The sequence below is a fragment of the Armigeres subalbatus genome, chromosome 3 (genome assembly GCF_024139115.2).
Source record: "Armigeres subalbatus isolate Guangzhou_Male chromosome 3, GZ_Asu_2, whole genome shotgun sequence".
Classification (NCBI taxonomy): domain Eukaryota; kingdom Metazoa; phylum Arthropoda; class Insecta; order Diptera; family Culicidae; genus Armigeres; species Armigeres subalbatus.
Genome location: NC_085141.1, coordinates 288,473,650 through 288,488,572, shown reverse-complemented (window position 1 = coordinate 288,488,572; position 14,923 = coordinate 288,473,650). Strand labels below are relative to the sequence as shown.

The 14,923-nt window shown below is 39.7% G+C and overlaps 1 protein-coding gene across 2 annotated transcripts in view; it reads right to left on the bottom strand.

Moving 5' to 3' along the window:
- LOC134220212 (fatty acyl-CoA reductase wat-like) overlaps positions 1-14,923 on the bottom strand; it is a 125,088-nt gene that overhangs the window by 61,041 nt on the left and 49,124 nt on the right. Inside the window, exon 1 of one of the 2 annotated variants that reach the window (XM_062699207.1) lies at positions 10,766-11,427. The exons of the other annotated variant lie outside the window; for it this stretch is intronic. The gene's annotated coding sequence lies outside the window, so the exon portion shown is untranslated. Of the gene's footprint in view, positions 1-10,765; positions 11,428-14,923 lie in introns of those variants that run through there. 2 annotated transcript variants of the gene reach the window in all.

The following is a 14,923-nucleotide window of genomic DNA, read 5'->3' as shown; positions in this document are numbered from 1 at the left end:
ATTTTTATCTTTATTAATAAGCTACGCATTATAACGATGCACCAGAAATTATGTTATTTCAATAGTTGCCATGCCATATAATTGTCGATGAAAATAGTGGAAGCAAACACCGATCACTTGTCATAAGACGAGTTAGTACTATCCCGTGCTAACTCGCCTTAGGGCAAGTAAGTAGACTCCACTGGAAAGCTCTAAATAATATTCTTATCAAATTATGGTACTGGTCAAATAAATCTTCTCCCTTCAAATTGTCCGTTTAATTATCATTTCTCACCTAAGTAGCTTCCATCTAATGTATATTTTCTATTGACAGTAAGTGCAATAATGGTCATCATCCTCTCGGCAACAAACGCCCATCTCTTTAGACCACCTCGCTTACTATACATATATCACAGCTCTGGTAGTTTGCACCTGACAGTCACCTTTCGTCACATGTTTTATACACTTCAGTAATCGGATACCTCCGATGCCTAACCCCTTCGGCTCTTAGTTGCCGTTGATCGTTAGTCGTCGGGCCACAGACCTGACCAAACACTGCAAAAATGAATATCGGTTGTGTAAAAAAAAATTGCAAACATCAACCCCACATCACATTCGCGCAGAAGTTGATGGCTGCTCCGTGATGGCGACTCTATCTTTATGCTAAGTAGTTGGGAAAACAGTTCACGGTTCTGCTGCAGTGATCCGATCCCTCCTGCTAGGGGAAGAAGCTCCGTAACGCTCCTCCCGGATGTGTATGCTTGATGTAGCAAAACTGGTTCTTGTTTTAACTGGGTTAAGCGGAAAAAGTATTAAAATGTGGCGTAAAATAAGTTTATTTTTACTAAAATGCAAATGTGTATGTAAAAAATAAACATGTGTTAAAGAATTCGTACTGAATTTGAGTCATATTAAATTCAGATGCACAAACCAATGTGTTTTGCATTCATCCTAATTATACCAGCGAATGACTCTTCAATTTTGTGTTTATTCGCCATTGCTAAGTTGACGCTATTTGCACCTATTTATCCTATTTACACAATCGATGAAACCGTTTGAATCATCTAAAAGTTGATGAGTTATATCCTGGTCAGGGACTGAATCCGCTCACTTATCATCTCTGTATATCGTGAGAGACGTTTTTCACAAGGTGTCACGATAAACAACTGATTCGGGGGGATGTACAATACATACTTTATGATAAATTCATTAAAAAAAACTTAATGAATATTCCCAAATAAATGATCAAGTAATGAATTTGATTTGATTTGAATTTTTTGAGCAGTACGGAGCTGGCATGTACAGCAAATTTCGTAACGCAAATAACTCAGGTGAAGATGGCGTTTCTCCCATAGTTTAAGGTCTGTCTCATTTGGAGAATTAAACTTAAAAGTGACACAAACCTCATATGTTGAAAAGTGAAAAATATATTTTTTTCTTCTCACTCTCAGGGGGATCGATCATTAAGCTGAATACTTCCTAAGAAGCGCATTAATTTACTGATGAAATATCTGGAATACACCATTAAGCTAAATCGTATAATAAAAGTATGTATTATTAAATAAACGCGATAAAAAAACGATTTTCGCCACTGTGCACCCGTAAGATTGTTGTTTAATCCGTTAAGACTGAACACACAACTATGCGTTCACCATTATTTTACAGGCAATTGAGTCATTTTACACCACCATTCGGGCGTTTTGCCCCAGGCTCATTTGAGAACATATTTTGAATGCGTTAGCTTTGGAAATTTTGCATCTACACGCTGAAATGGTTCGGTATTCTTGTTTATATTGTTTATATCGAAAAAGGGGTGCATTTTGAACTGTACTTTGCTACATTTTGTGTTGGAAATTGCATTTGTGATGTAAATATGATGAGAATGTATACCTTAAGACTAGTTGGAAATAATGTCTGCATTTACGGCAGAGAACTTGCTTAGTAGTACCCTCAGTTTCTTACATTTTGAACCAGACCAGTCATACTTAAGAAATCTGTGCAAGAGGTATCATGAGTATTGCCTTTTGTAGAGCTCGACTACGGATGCACTACTGCTGAAGTTTGAAGTTTATATCAGCAGTTAATTTTTTCAATTTTATGTGCTATATAGTAATGGAAAGTTGCATATAGAAATGGCTACTATGGCTTATATGGCTACTTGGCTTATATGGCTACTGCTTCTGCCTCATACGCAGAAGGTCGTGGGTTCAATCCCAGGTCTGTTCCATCCTTCTACTTTGTATCTTTCTCTATACTTTTCATGTTCTAGCAATCGCTAGAACTGGAAATGGACTTCCATACCGTTTCCGTTTCTTTCCCTATACCTTAAACATGACTATTCTAGCAGTAGCTGCTAGAATTGGAAATGAACTTAAAAAGCTCGTTTCCTACATCCAATTAGAAATCCCATCAGTTGATTTATGCTATCTATAATATTGGCAGCTCGTTAACCAAGACGAACCTCTGCCTCTCGAGCCTAACCTCTAAAAACTAAAAATTCCAATAAATCCCGTATGGGCTCGTGGCAAGTGCAGAGGTTTATTCGGCTTGCAGTGGGCGAGTGATTAGATCATCATTTCCTCCCCTTACCGACATTGACTTGCATTCTGACGTGGCCGGCGCCAGTATGACCTAACAAATTAGGTCACCAGTACTTGTACATTGAAGATGAGAACTAGTCCCAAGCAAACAGCTGTTGGTTCTCTGTGCAAGAACAGCTGATCTGGTCATAATGGAGTAGCATCTACGGGCAGTCAATCAATCTCAAGCTATAGTAAAGGAATGTTGCATATAAGTTTATATCTGTAGAAATAATCGTTTTTTTGTACAGCACTGAAATCCGCTCACCTCATGAGTTATCAACAAATTAAAAGGGGTTAAGGACGAAATTTTCGGAATCCAATATTTTTTCACCTCGTGTTTTCAAGGGCACCACTATCAATTTTGAAGCAATGAGCAGCTGTCATATTTTTGTTCTATCCGACGCAGCAAAGCCAAACTAAAAAGATGACAGTTATGATCGTTCTTTGTTGAGATTGGTGCCTCTGAAAATGCGAGGCAAAATTTGTTAGGATTCTTGACGGTTTCACCTTAAGGTAGTAAGCTGTTCGGTAATTGGAATTGATAGTACACAGAAAAAATAAATAAACCTCAAAAAAGTTTAAAGAACTCAGCTTTGAGTATGAAGTTTTAATTTTTAGCTCAATAGTAAGTAGTTTTCTCACTCCCCCTCGTGAATGATATTATAAACAACACGGGAGTAAAGGCAAAGTACTCACCGGATTTTTGCGCATTTTACTTACTTTTGGCTTTTTCCACGCAAGGGTGGATTTGAGTGAAAGGAACCATAAAGTGAGTTGTTTCAAGTTTCACTCTAGAGACTTTTGCATATGGTCGGGGTTCTGAAAAATCGCACCAAATGCCAATAAAAAATTTCCAAATTTTTTGTCCATCTTTTTTGATCACAAATCGCATCGGACTTTGCACAACGCCATTACTGACGATATCGTACAACAAATGTACTTATGAATTGACATGGAATCATTTCCATTTACCTTTTGCGAACAAAACATCACAAGACAGTCAAAAATCCGCTTGGTGCGGTTTGGAAGAACCCCGACCATATATTGAATTGCTTGGATTAAATGTATTTTTGCATTCCGTTGCCTCACATGTACTTAAAACATGTATGTAAGTTGATTTCCAGCAAATAAATTGCTGAATATTTTTTAGCAATAGATTTTTGGCAGAAATCTCGAGGAAAATATGTGTACTAAAAATTGCTATATCTTCTCTTAAAAAACGCAAAAAACACCTCTAGCATAGGGTTATTTGAACCTGGGTTATTAAAACTCCAGAATAAACTGGTTAAGCTACGCATAGTAAATTCGAACTTTTGAATAGCTTTGTGAACTCCGGTAGCTTTATTAATTCTGCAAATTCTAAGATATCTGATCCAACTAATAATCTCGCTATGGCTGCTAAGTCAGTGCATGCCAAGATAAATTTCCAAATAATATATTTGACTACCAATCAATTTTGCAGTATAGAATTTTTTTTCCTATCTCTCAGATTTCGTTATAAAAAAGTCTTAAAATCTCAATTTATTTTACCCAAAATCAATGCTCGAAGGACTTTGAGATTTCATGGTCTTCCATACGCACCTTGTAGTTTATCAAACTGCAAAACATGTTTCGGTCGCCTTTCAGACCACAAACCATTTTTCGACGGTCTTCCAGACGCGTCTTGTGATTTTGTAAATCACACACCATTCTCCACAATTTAACCACTTGGATTCAACTCACCTTATGAAATCAGCGACAGGATAAAAAATGGACTGGCAGGATCGCCAAAATGTGTGGCCCTAAATGGCCGGAACGAAATGATATGTCAGGGGCTCTCTGTGCTCTCTGTGGATGCGTGTGCACGTCACGGAGATCTGTCAAAAAGAGGCAGAGTCATGGCTTGCTGCTCGCCGATTGACACGTTGAGGTACGAATTTATGAAAAAACGCTGAAGGTATTTTACTCAAACCCCACAGATTAGAACCACAAACAGAGAGTATAATTGCAAGCTCTCCTAACTAGAATTGAATATTTTCTAATTAAAATTAGTATTATAAATTAATTACCATCCCGTAGAATTTGAAACGAGCCTAGGGGAACCTTGAGAGTATATTTACTGGAAATTCAAATAGGTTTCATGTTGAAATACAAAACAATTTTTCGTTGATTCAAAAAAATTTCCGTGACAAGACAAACGAGCTACCCAAAGAAATAAAACAAAATTCTCGCGCTATTGTGTGTACGTCATCCTCTACCCAGTCGGGAGCGTTGATCAACGTTGATCAGTACAACGAATAATTTGATCATATCTCACGTAATGGTGACCTTTTTATCACGAAAACTAGTACTCCAAAAAGGATTCACTTCTGATGCAAGAAATGTTTCTTCAAGATGTATAGGGAACGGAATGTACTAGTTGTTCGTAACAGGTACAGCAAAACTTCATAAGAACGCCCTTATTCGTACTAACTACTCAGGGAATAGAAGGGCAAGAAGAGCCACCGTTGCTAACTGAACCGGATACCTGGGACTCCCACAATATCCGCGGCAATAGCAGCAAACTATGCCCTGTACGTATTTAGAGTTCAATTTGAATTTTTTGAATTTTTAAAGCAATAATAGAAAGATATGAAATAATCGGAACGTGCTCACCAGTTAAGTTCATCCACTATCAAGGTGGCGACAGTTTTGAACAGGACGCATCAGGAATATCCGAACTGTGGCCGATTTGGCAGCAAACCAATCCTGTCTTCATACAGCAATTCTTGCATGCGGCCGGAGTGACATATACTGGTCAACTACAGCAACCGCATTGGCTTGTGTGGTTGAATCCAAATGTTACCGCTTATGCATTCGTTTCTGTTTCAAGCCGGCGAATTGGATGGGGCGGACTTGGAACTGCTTCCGCATTCACTACCAACGCCATCTGCTAGAGCTGGTTGTATTGTTGCTATTGTCGCTGTTGTAACTCTTGCTTCATTTGTAGACGGAGAGGCTCAGGTGAACTACTACAAAGCAAGACCATGTTGAAGGTGATTGGGTTCGATTCCCGGTCCGGTCTAGAAAATTTTCGGGTTGGAATATCAAGACTCATGATATACAAATGCAAAAATGATAACTTGGCATAGAAACCTCGCAGTAATAACTGTAGAAGTGCTTAATTAACTCTAAGCTACGAGGCGACAATGTCCCAGTGGAGGATGCCAATAAGAAGAAGAATAATTTCCCACGGAAAGGTAATAGTTCAAAAGTTGTTACAGTGCAAATTATGGTAAATTCTCCGGGAAATCGAAAGGTTCTTCTGCAAAATTATGGAAACAAAATCGCCACATCGATTGATGCCGTCGGCTCGAATGGATTTTGCGGCCCGACCTGTATTATTCGTTCTTCAAATTAATATTAGGTTTTTTTTCTGGAATGTGTTTAAACTTTTTAAAATGGCATACATATATAACTATAAAAATGCTCACCTGTTGTTCGCAACGTAAGCGAGACTACGTTAGTGGTCCCGGATCATGCGATTCATAAGCATGATGGATGTTTGGCAAAATAAATATTATAAATTAGGGATGTTGAACATAAACACGCCACTCAGAATATTTGTTTCGAATTCAGTGAATTATCCTACAGTTTGTACAGTAAAATAAAAATACTAGAGTGCATGGTTCTGGTCTGCTCATAGTTGGACCAAATATTGGTAATGTTTGCTTTAACATGAGCGTGACAAAAATACCTTCTTTCGTGGAACACATCTTAACAAATAGCTGATCAAACACAACTAAAAATGATATTTAACGTATGCCGCAACGTATCAAGGGCGAAAAATTGTTTTCCATTTGATTGGTTTTTCATTGCTTTTGATATATTCTTATTTTGAAATTGCATTGTGGACGACTTAACCATAAATCTATTCCTGTATAAAATGCTATAGAGCATAGTTTCCCAAAGTTGTGGGTCGTGATCCTCCCGGCCTGTGCAAATCTTATGGAAGGGGGTCGGGACCCCCCAACTTTGGGATGCTATGCTATAGAGGTATAATAAATTGAAACAAAGTTTAATATGGTTCTAATTGGGGATGGAAACCACAAACAAAGATTTGAAGATTTGAAAAGTTATCACCGACGACAACTAGCCTACTTTTCTCACCTGAAAAATTCTCAAATGCAAATTACAATATTTATCGTATGAGATTGATTCAGCAAAACACTGATCATAAGAACAAGAGTTACAGTTTCCTGTCAAACAAATACATGTCGTACGAGTGATTTGATTTGTGTGTTTTTTTTTTGTTATGTGGGTTCTTGTATTTCTAGTACTGTCGGAAAATTTGGAAAATTCTCATTTTGTAACGTTTTACGTTTTTTTCGAGAAATTTTAATCAAGTCAAAATAATGTGACGTTTTTCTCTTTTAAGGACACTCCTCACGGAATCCTAGTTTCAAAGCGCTCGCGTTTTCGGGAGCACACTACTCGATACGGAGGCGGTGCACAACTGGCATTTTTGTTGATTTAGCTTTGATGCGCCGCAGCATGCGTGAAATAATGACAGTTGTGCGTTGCTTTCGTATCGAGTGGTGTGCCCCCGAAAACGCGAGCGCTTTGAAACTTGGATTCCGTAAGGAGTGACCTTAAGGTAAAATCACAAATTTTAATTATTTGGAATTAATTTAATGCTTAAATAATAGGTAAATCATTTGCAAACCGGACGAACAGAAATTTGAATGTTTATTTGTATGTCGATTACGAGGTTTGTGTCTTGACTTAATTATTATCCAAATAGAAATTGACCATGTACTGTTGAAGTGTTCTCATGTGCTCGTTTTTATCGACTCACTGAAGGCGCGAAGACTTTTTGTTGCCGTTTCAAATTTATTTGGTGGACAATTTAAAATAATTGACGACTTTTCAAAGGATAAGTTTCTTTATAAAATTCAGACAAGAACTCGATCATTTCGCTTAGTGAACGGCTGGTGATTAGAATTGCTTACGAGAGGTTACGAATTTTTTCAGTATTTTAAGTTGAGTTTGGCTAGTTTGACTAATAGGTAAAGTGTGATTGGACTGAATTGATCTGTGCCTATTTTAATCAAATTTCTTAATTAACAGGTAACGTAGCAGACGTCATTAGGACGTATTTATGAATTCCACGATCACCGTTAGTGAAACGTACAAAAAGGTAAAACGAATTTTAATGTTTAATGTAAAGTTCGGCGGTTGCCAATCAACCGTCGAAGGTAAGATCCCCAAGCCAATTCCCGTGGATCATTCTCGAGAGTGTGGTCCCCGTACGTCGTCAATAATCGTACGCTGGACCGAACCCGAACCGACGGTTAGTAGTTCTTCTTTTAGTCCTCGCTCGGTGAACCAGAAAGGTACGCGAAGCCGGGTTGTTAGGGATAGCAAAGGAAGCTTGAGGGAACGGTTAATCCGGATTCCGAAATCGGAAGCCTTCCGTCCAGCCGCCAATCCCTCCGCATCTTTAGTTTCGGCCATATCGTTCGAACTCGACCTCCATCGCTGCGCGCCAATCTGCAGCATCTGTAGCAAAGCCAATCAGCCACCAGCGCCACAACCTGGTCGGAGGACATCGCCACCATCTTCTCGGCGGAGTACTTTCAGTAAGTAATTTTGAAGCCAGCGACCTTTCGAGAGTCTCCAGAGGTAATGGGTCTGTAAAAGTCGGGCAAATAGAGAACACGACTGGTGCTCTCTCTCCGAGAGTAGCGCTCAAGCCACCATGTTTTAAAATCACCTCGAGAACCATTCGCGAACGGTTTTAATTTAAATGGCAAAGAACAATTTTTTTGTTACAGCTCACAACGGAAGAAGGACAAACTCGAATGTAAAATATAGAAGGTATGTTTGATGTGCTTTTTAAAAGAATGCCCTACAAACTTAAAAAAACAACAAACAAAACATTGTCGTATTAGTATTTTTTATTTTTATATTATGTGGGTTCTGTTTCGACCTTTACGGTCGGAAATTTTTCATTTAAATGATATAGAATTTTTGTTTCGGTTACAGCTCCCAACGGAAGAACGAAATGCGAGTAATACAAATGTACAATATAGTATGCTTGACATGCTATTTAAGAGAATGCCCAACAACGTAGAAAACAAAATTTATGTTGTAAATCAGCCTCTGCAAAAAAAACGAACTTACTGCTTCAAGGATTCGCACCTACACTTCACAGTACAACGACTTAGTCGTAAAATTATGTCGAGTGGAACTATCTGTTAATGTTATTCGCTCACCCGTGAATAGCGAGTAGTTGTCGAAACTATTGCAGTTTTTTTTGTCCTGATAGGCAGGCATTTGCCAAATCCAATCACTTTGGATTTATTGCAGCCAAATTGAATTGTGCTGCTAGGAATTTTGATTAAGGGTGATTACTGGTTAAGACTTGTTAAAATACCAGTTTTAATTAATTTTGAAATGGATAATTTTAAACCTGCGAGTTTTTTTAAAGTTGAAATGTTGATATGGTTCAACGAAAAAAAACAAAGAAATTTTTGTTTTATTTTTCACATTAATGGAGAGAGCTGCAAACAAGATTCATATATCTAGATCTCATAGTTATTCTACTTGAAAACCAAGCAAGTTAGATGAATAAACCAAATCATTTTGATCGTCGTGTGAGACCGAAATTTGCACAATTTGAAGGGTTTAAATGTAATAATTTGTGATTCCGTTAGCTTATATACAAGTGAATGCTTTATCAGGTTTAAAGTGGAAACTTGGCCTTGGAATTTTAATTTTATACATCTCATTTTGATTGGTCTTTGGCCTTCAATACTTGTTTTTTGTAGAAGTGGCTGTACTGGTTTTTAAAAATGTTTAATGACATTTCAAGTAATTATAAACAAAACAAAAAAACTCAACGTCGCCTCTTATATTGTGTTTTAAGCAATCTGAGACTACCTTTGTGATGTAATTTGGTTATTGATTAATGAAATTGCTGTACGGATTCAGCTTCCTTGATTCAGATTCCGGTCACTGTTTTTTTAAAGGTAAGTATCGAGTCTGAGAAAAAAAATCTGGAATATGTTTGAATCACGTTTTAACGGAGTTAGAAGTGATTAAATATACGGATTTCATGCGTGGCCCTCAAATACCAGTGAACTTTAGGTAAAATATGGTAATTGTTAAAATAATGTGAAGAGTAATCTTTCTTCTTTCTATATACATAAAAATGAATTTCTGTCTGTCTGACCCTTATAGATTCGGAAACTACTAAGCCGATCGGCGTGAAAATTTGCATGCAGAGGTTTTCGGGGCCGGAAAAGGTTCTTAATGTGGTTCGAGACCCCTCCCCTCTTTGGATAGGGGGGCTCCGATACAAATGAAACATTAATTTCTTCATAACGCGAGAATTAATCAAGCAAATGAAACCAAATCTGGCATGTGGAGGTTTTGGAAGGGAACATATTAGAGAATACATAAATTTTAGGCGAAACGAAGTTCTTCGGGTCATCTAGTTGTTAAATAAATGTTATACTATCAAATTTTGGTAAATCATTGAACATAGTTTTTTAGTTTACGTAGTATACTAAAAAATAATAATAACACTGAGTTAGGTATTTTTTTCCTATTATCGGAATCTTATCAACAAAAATGGTGGCTAAAGAATTGATGTATATAATTCGTGTAAAGTTTTATTAGAACTTGTAACAAATATGTACAAAACTGGTCACAAAGTTATATCTTTCCTTTAGAAATTCAAAGCAAATTACCAAACATCTTTGAATATCAATATGTAAATATTTATTTGATTAATTTAAGTAAAATTGGTTGATCCATCTATGGATAACATTAATTTATCATTTCAGTTTAAACATGTAAATTATTATTTTCTTTTTATTTTTTGTAAATTTTATATTTTTCACCCCACACTTTTATTAATTTTTCAACCAATGCCCTCATCTAGAAGTTTTGATTTTCTTATCACTATATAATACTCTGTATGAAATGTTTTTTGCATTCACATTTACTATGATTCACGTAAAAATCATATCACCATATTGCCGCAAGCCTCTGAAATAAGCACTGCACCTCAAATTTGAGCAAATTGTCTTTCACACTTTTTTACTTATCACCTAATAAAAACGAATTGTTCTTGTTTAATACCATCGAAATTTCGCCATGCTTTTTGCAGTTAATATTTGTCTGCCTTTTATGCATCAACAAGTAGCGGTTTTTCCATCACCTCATATTTTCCTTACTTTTTCTCTTTATCCCGGGATGCACTAATTTTCACACTTCCCGTGTTTGCTTCGATTGTTTCCAATTGTCACTTTCAGTAGAATAGCCGTTTATATCCGCCACTACTGTCACGCATACACCAACAAACGGTAACACCGAACCAATTGGTCGAATACTGCTTGCAGCAGCTTTGAATCACTGCAATCTCCAAAAATCTCCCTTTGAATTCGGGAAACAAAATGATCGCTAATTGATCTCTCACCAAATCACGCGCACGCAAAAACAAAATTAGTCGCACTTCCGAAATCGCAAACGAGAGCTGCTTGCTTCACCGCTAGATCGCAACTGTCTAGAACGGACAACAGCCCACCGGATCTTATACTGTGGTGTATATAGTATAGATGGATACTAAACTTTACACAAGCCAAGCGCGGAGTCTGATCTCTGACGCAACTGCGATCAGTCAGTCAGTCGCTCTGTCTGTCAGGCTACGCACGCTGTTTGTATGATCGAACCGACCGACCCGACGACGCACGGAGTGATAAAATCACTTCGCCAGCACACACGGACGGTAACGTCGGAAGTTTGGGATAACACTCTGATGGTTTGGCGCTGCCAAAGCGCCGGTGACAAACGTTCAAGTAGCGTGCGAATCGCTCAGACGACCCGATCGGCAGTTGGCCAGAAACTGATTGGGCGGGTGGGATGTCTTGAACAGCTGGTTGCACTGGTCGGGTCACAAGTTTTCACGCGGAGAGAGATGCCGCGTGCGCGTGGTGTTTCACTCGAAGAAGGTGGACAGTTCCGATCGAATGTGTCTTCGGTGCGGTGGATCAACCGTAGGCAGCGTCGGGTTTTTAATGATGAGGGTGATCGATCATTGGGAGTATAATATTTATTTCATGTTCGTTTTGTAATAAAAATCGATGCAAAGCTATGATCAGCTGCTACATCGAATTACTCTCCACTTAATTAATTTATTAGGGCAACGATATCATGTGCCCTTGCGACTGTTTTTACTGTGGTATTTTGCTAGGTTACAATCCACAATGTAAGCAAAGATTTCTTTTCTACTCCTACGAAAAGTATAGCTTTAGTGGCAGTATCCATATGACCCGTCCTACCCAAAGAAGAAGAAGAAGAAGAAGAAGAAGAAGAAGAAGAAGAAGCCTGTTAGCCTCACAAGTAGATCTCAAACAACGTCGTTGTCACCAGAGGCCGAAAGCAAATGAAGTTCGTGAATTGAAAGGGGGCTGGGACAGCCACACTTTACATAGAGGCGGAAACAAAAGTTGTAAATAAGCACTTAACTGAAACCTAGCTGGACATCGCAACAGAGGCAGACACAGGGCACAGGGGCCCATGGCGGCGTAGCCTTCATGAAGAAATGAAAGAAATCGACTGAAATCAAACTTGGAAACAGGTTAAGGCGATAGCTGGACGACGCCCAGGATGGAGATCATGGAGATCTTTGCGCTAGTTAGACTATAACTTCACTTATAAATTCGTTCAATTATTTACTTACGGTTATTTATTTAATTAGGCATTAACGAACTCACCGTAATGAAGATTAAGAATAAGTAGGGAGGATATAATGTTGCAACTGGAATTTAAATTAAAGCATGTAACAAGCTCAAACAATCAACGTTAAACTCGTTAACCGAAGTGACGCCGTGATCAGTAGCGCTGCTTCTAAGAGGGATCTCGTCGTCACATTCTCCCACCCTTGAACCTGGGTACTGATCCAGAACTCTTAGTACTTCAGGGCGAGGTTCACATCCTTACACAACGTCCAAAACAGCAAGTTTCGTAGCTGTTCTTCGCAGTATTCCTGATGATGTCCATACCAGCGCCTGCCTTACTCGTCCATCCTGTCCTGGAAACACTTGCTCGATCTGACCCCGAATCCACTGGTTTCTTGCCGTATCGCCTGCCATAAGCACTAAGTCACCAACCGCTAGGTCCTTTGTTTCTTTGAACCATTTTGTTCTTCTAGTGATAACCGGCAAGTACTTTTTTAGCCACCGAACCCAAAACTGATTGGTGATGTATTGGGCTAATTTCCAGCTGCTCCGAAGGATAGTCCGTTGATCTACAGGAGCCGTAGGTAGAAGCATCACCCTAGTTGAACTGCCCAGCAGAAAATGGTTAGGCGACAATGCTTCTTGATCTGCTGACTCCAACGGTATATACGTAAGAGGCCGATAATGAATCATGGATTCGGCCTCGAACAAAATGGTTCCAAGTGTCTCGTCATCCGGTTTGCGAGGCGATTCTAAAATTGTTCCTACAGCCACTTCCACCGAACGTACGAGTCTCTCCCATGCTCCGCCCATGTGTGGAGAGGCCGGTGGAATAAATTTCCAACTGTTATGTGCGCTGGTAAAGCTGAGGGCCAAAGTGCGGATTGTGGATTCGATTTCCATGTTGAGTTCATTTTTCGAACCTTGAAAGCATGTTGCGTTGTCCGTCCAGAACTCACATGGGGGACCCCGTCAGGACACAAAACGTCGCACCAATTCATCTACGCATCCGTAATACTTCGTTTTTGTCGAGAAAAAGCCAGGTTTTATAAATGGGGCTGGATTTGTCAAGACAATGCTGAGTACGTCAATCTCGTCTGGGAATGACTCCATTAGCGCCATTCGCCACATTGCCGTAATCTGAAAAAGTGACGTATACGCCATTTTGCAAAAATGGTGTTTTCGAGTAGTATTCATTGTGCTCCCTAACAGAAAAATGGAAAACATGCATGTTGTAAAATGGCGCATACGTCACTTTTTCATATTACGGCAGCACAGCGCCCATTCGGCTCGTTGTAATTCATCCTGCGTAAGCACGCAGAAACTCGGTACCTGGAATGTCAGGACCCTAAATGAACCTGGACGAGTGAGCCTTCTGGCTCGCGAACTGCGGAAGGTTGGAGTGAACGTGGCCGCTATTCAAGAAGTCACCGCCATGGCCCAGATCCGGAGAACGTGAATTCCGAGCCGTGGACCCCACGACCAACACTGCATTCAAGTATAACATCTATCACAGTGGCAGTAAAAACAGAGCATGGAGTTTGTTTCGTAGTGATGGGCAAGCAGATGAAGCGAGTGATGCGGTGGAAACCCATTAGCGAACGAATCTATGTGTTGAGGATACGGGGCAAATTCTTCAATTACAGCCTAATCAACGTATACGCACCGACAAACGATAAATCCGACGACGTGAAGGATATGTTTTATGAATGTCTTGATAAAGCCTATGGAGAGTGCCCAAAGCATGACGTGAAGATTGTTATCGGAGACGCTAACGCTCAGGTCGGTAGAGAGGACTTTTTCCGTTCCATAATCGGTAGGGAGAGCCTTCGCTCCGCTACCAATGACAACGGCCTACGGCTAGTAAATTTTGCTGCTGCCAGAGGGATGGCCATCAGTAGCACCTACTTTGCACGAAAGAACATCCGAAAGCACACCTGGAGACACGACAATTGGGCGCCATTTCTCGGATGTTTTCGATGTGCGGACATTCAGAGGTCCGAACATTGACTCTGATCACTACCTCGTTGTCAGTAAAATTCGATCACGGTTGTCAACTATATCGAACGAAAGATCACAGCGAACGATGCGTTACAATATCCAGCGATTGTCGGCGGAGGGAGTATCGGCTGAGTACCGTCAGAAGCTCGACGAACGGATAAGTGCAATCAACGTTAGCGATAACATCAACGATCTATGGGAGTCGATCCATGGAGCGGCGAGCACAACAGCACGAGAAGTGGTAGGCACTGCACAGAGGCGACCCAGGACGGGTTGCTTCGATGTGGAGTATCAGAGAGTGACAGACGTGAAGAACGTTGCCAGAAGCTGGATGTTGGTGTCGGATACCCGATCGAATAGAGATCGGTACAAGGAAGCAAGAGCAGCCGAAAAACGAACCCGCCGCAGGAAGAAAAAAGAGTACGAAGAACAAGTTATTAGTGAGGCGCAGCAAAAAATAGAGCAGAACGATATGTGGAGGTTTTATTAGTCTGTCAATGGCGTGCGGAGAAAAACAGTGCCATCTCCCGTCATGTGCAACGACCAACAAGGGAATTTGCTGACAGATAAAACCGAAGTGGCTGCCAGGTGGAAGCAACACTTTGTTGCAAGACTTTGTTGAATAGTTGAAGTGACGATGCATCGGTGAGCAGA